This window comes from Galeopterus variegatus, unplaced genomic scaffold (genome assembly GCF_000696425.1).
Source record: "Galeopterus variegatus unplaced genomic scaffold, G_variegatus-3.0.2 Scaffold14502, whole genome shotgun sequence".
Classification (NCBI taxonomy): Eukaryota; Metazoa; Chordata; class Mammalia; order Dermoptera; family Cynocephalidae; genus Galeopterus; species Galeopterus variegatus.
The window spans coordinates 4,001-7,599 of record NW_007740613.1 but is presented as its reverse complement, the minus strand read 5'-3'; positions in this window follow the sequence as shown (position 1 = coordinate 7,599).

Genomic DNA, 3,599 nt, shown 5'->3' with positions numbered 1-3,599 from the left:
CGTATTGCACTGGCCTTCAGCAAGCACCACACCTGGTCACAGCTGGGGACGGTCTGTCCTATCATTTAGGGGGACACAGCCCAGGGCCTCATTGTGGGCGGTCTGTTCTCCCTGGCCATTGCCCTGCTCCCCTTCACTGCCACCCCAAAATGGGCCAGAAATGTCCCAGTCTTAGAGTGAGCAGGACTGAATCCATGTTGGGAGTTAAATGGTACAGGCTCTAAAAGATTTTAAAATAATAGTTTTTTGTTTTTTGCTTTTGTTTTTTCCCCCTCGTCATAGGTTCCTCTGAGTTCCCTCTTTTCCCATGGTCATTTGATATTTTCAACCTTGGCTATGAGGCAAGATGACATCATTTAGGTAAGTGTAAAGTTGTTTTCCAGCCAGCCTGGAGCTGCAGACGTGCACGTACCAACCAGACTCTGGGACCACAGCAAGGACAGAGCAGAAACCGGGTGGCGTCTGGGCGAGACCTTGCCCCTGGCTTCTGGCATGAAGCCCTCGCGCTCGCGTCCCCTCCCTCCTGCTTTGCATTTCCCACCTTCCATTCCCTTGGCCCCTCTTTAAAAACCCCTCAGTATATCTGAGTCTTTGAGACGGCTTTAGTCTGGCCATTCTCTTTGAGGTTTTCTGGGCAGGTGAGTTCGCCTAACCTCGCTCTTCAGGTCACTGGTGTTCCTGAATGAAAGCTGACTTCCACTTTCACCCACATTTGACTTTCGAGTGGTTTGTTTTTGAAAGGGGGCAGGCAGTCGGACCTGTGCCCTGTTAAAAATGTTGGCGAGCTGACTCGGAAGCTGGGTACACTGGGTGGCCTAGCCCCTCCACTTCTGTGCGAGTGAGGCTGGGTTCACCTGTGGGAGCCAGCTGTCTGGGGTAGGTGAGCCCCGGGGTGGGATTTTTGGGACTTTCCCTGATTTCCAGCAGCAACCAACACTGATTCCCCACCTTTTGCTTGGAGAAGGAAGACACTGTTAGTGAGGGGCTGACAGGAGCTCTGAGCTCGTAAGTCCCTCCAGGAATCCTCTTCACTACACCATTTGTTTGTTAACGGTTCTGGTAATGAACCAGTCCCTAAAGGTTCCCCTTCACCATGAGCCAGAACGTGAGAGGCTGACTTAGTCGGGGGAATCCTGGACCCATGTGAGTCCTGGTGCTAGCCACTGTCAACTCACCAACCACACTCGCCAGACAAAACTTAAAGGAAAGGCTTTTTATTTCAGAAGACGTCAACAGGGCGACAGAGGGTAAAGTCCCGGCTGCCTTCCCAATCAGCTGAGGGCTGGGGTTTATACAGGTAAGTGCACCAGGTGAAACAGGTTGCTCTGAGAGATGTGCACAGGAAGGAAGATGTTTTCTCACCTGATCAGGTGACACAGGACGTCTGCTTTTGATACAATCTTAGTTAATCATTAAGGGTGAGCTCTGGAGGAAAAACATAGTTCTGCAGTGTATACGTGGGTGTGGAGGGTTTTCTACGTTTACAAATTTCCCTCTTTGGTTAGTAATTTCTGCAAACTTGGGTAAGGGACAGGGTCATAGATATCTTGTCTAGGTACCTCCTGCTGGACCAAGTCATTGAATTCTAAGAAATCCCCGTGTGGAATTTCTGAGCCTGCAAATGAATTACTTCAAGGGTTATTGTATATCCCAATAAACGTTGTCTTTCTTGTGCACTCACAGGCCCATGGCTATGCTTCCTAGCTACGAACACACACAAAACCTGAAGGAGAACACACAAGAGCGGTGCCTGAGGATGCTGTCTTTAAGGCCACTCTTTGTAGCCATGGATCCGTTATCATCAAGTCACGACGGGCCAATGGGGATCCTTCGCAGAACCCAGGAGTTGATTTTATAGTGATATCGTGTGGAATATCATCAGAGCTCGCATTATTTGAAAATTGTAGGATTTCATTTTCATCCAAAGGGGGTGTCCTTTAGTAGACGACAGACACACACGAGGAGGCTTAGCGTAGGGACCTACCTCAGTTGTGTCAACTGAACCTCACAAGCTCTTCAGGCATCCCAGTAAGGTTTACCCCACCTCTGTACACGCAAGTGGGTCATGATGCCCCAGAGCTCGCTGTGGTTTTAGAAGACATAGCCAACAGTGGGAGACATTACCAGGGTAGCCAGGGTCTGAAAGATGCATGCCAAGGAATTGTTTTTCCAGGACTAGCTAATCTGCAGGAAAAGAAATGCAATCATGTTGATCATATTCATGTAAATTTCAACTTTGAATCTGTAATGGGCTGGATGTCCCAGCCGCCTGGATCATATCTCTTCATTCGGGTATGATGTACCCAAGTTTTCAGTCCCTTCAGCTCTACTGCTGAATGGATGACAAGTAACACATCATAAGATCTGACCCCTCTTGGTTGCAGCTGTGAATCAGGGTGTTTTTCCCTCCAGGTCTTGAGCAGGACTTGGTCACCAGGTTTATGGCATGGAGAGGGACACTTGTCGGGTAAGCCAACCTGTGAGAAGCACACTCACGTAGCATCGTTAAAGTACCTCCGGTTTATTTTACATAGGGTTCTATGAGCAGTTCTCCTTTTGGGGAGGAAGGGCTGGTAGTCCCCTGTGCCCGAAGCGTCAGTGGCCTCCCCTACAAAATCTCCTAAGGATTCACATCTACCTTGTTCCTGGAGATTGCACATATCCTTAGCAGGACTGTAGGTAATACTTGGACCCGGGTTAGATTATTTTCCTGACGAAGGATGCCCAGGGCCCTTTCCAGGGTCTGATTCATCCGTTCTGTTTTCCCTGTGGACTGTGGCCTCCAAGGAGTATGTAGTTTCCAACTCGTATTCAACAGTCTGGCCATGTCCTGGGTGACTTGGGAAATGAATGCTGCTCCACTGTCACTCTGCAATACTTGCAGTGACCCCAAATGGGGGAAAATCTCCCACAAAAGTACCTCAACCACTTCTGTGGCCTTTTCTGTTCAAGTGGGGAAAGCGTATACCCACCCAGTAAAGGTGTCTACTAAAACAAGCATGTCATGACGGTGTCCTGGAGCCTTGGGCATCTGTGTGAAGTCCATCTGCCAATCTTCACTCAGGAAAGTGCCCTGCTGCTGGAATCTTGTGGCCACCACTGGGTCCCCAGGGATTATTCCAGGCACAAATCAGGCAGCTGCAAATAATACTTTGAAACGTCCTTTGCGAATTGCGTCCTATCAAACAAGGTTTTATCTGTTCCAGAGTTGCATCACATCCACAGTGAGTGGTCTGGTGTATTTGGTTAATGATGGGTCTCCTGGAAGTGACGGGTAAAAGTATTTATTTTGTGGAATCCATCCTCCACCCAGTGTCAGAGTCCAGCCTGAAGCCCCACTCCTGTATTAGTTCACGTGCTTGGTTCAGACTTTTGATTTGGGGTGCATACTCACAAATGGCAGATCCTACCTTCATTCCTTTTGTTGGGGTCCCACTCAGGACTATGGTGGGGGACAGCTTTGTAAGCGCTGGCTCCTACCAGGTCATTGGCGTCCTCAGTGTGTAGTCAGTGAGCTTCTTCCCTGGCTTTCTGCAGTACTAATCAGCATTCCTCCAAGGTCGATAAAACAGGGAGAAGATTCTGTATGTCTCCCAGGC